This window comes from Choristoneura fumiferana, chromosome 26, assembly GCF_025370935.1.
Source record: "Choristoneura fumiferana chromosome 26, NRCan_CFum_1, whole genome shotgun sequence".
Classification (NCBI taxonomy): domain Eukaryota; kingdom Metazoa; phylum Arthropoda; class Insecta; order Lepidoptera; family Tortricidae; genus Choristoneura; species Choristoneura fumiferana.
Genome location: NC_133497.1, coordinates 3,444,435 through 3,444,867, shown reverse-complemented (window position 1 = coordinate 3,444,867; position 433 = coordinate 3,444,435).

Below are 433 nucleotides of genomic sequence, written 5' to 3'. Positions count from 1 at the left end.
CAAATTTGTTACTTTAATAAAATCATATTATTAAAAACGTTTCGTGTTCATCTATTTCCGTATCGTTTGATTTCAACAAACAAGGAAAATATTGTGTAATTTTTGTGCAAATACGTACAAAAACACCCAGGAAAATGTAGTTTTAAGATTTAACGATGTGTCTGCACTTTTTAAATGTTTCTATTGCAAGCTGTTAATATTTAACGTGCCTCTTTACGAGAGCGTCGGGATCGTTCTTTTCCCACCGAGACTCTTTAAGTTATGGTGTCAGACTTAAAACGAGGCCGGATTAAGCATGTTGAGTAAAAATTTCGACGCCTCTTTTCAGAGATTTTGAATACTTACCTACATGGTCTTTCCAGTTCAATCAAATCAACTGACAAAGAAACTTTAGGCTCCTGTTGTTCATGAGGACACAATTTTTCTAGCACGA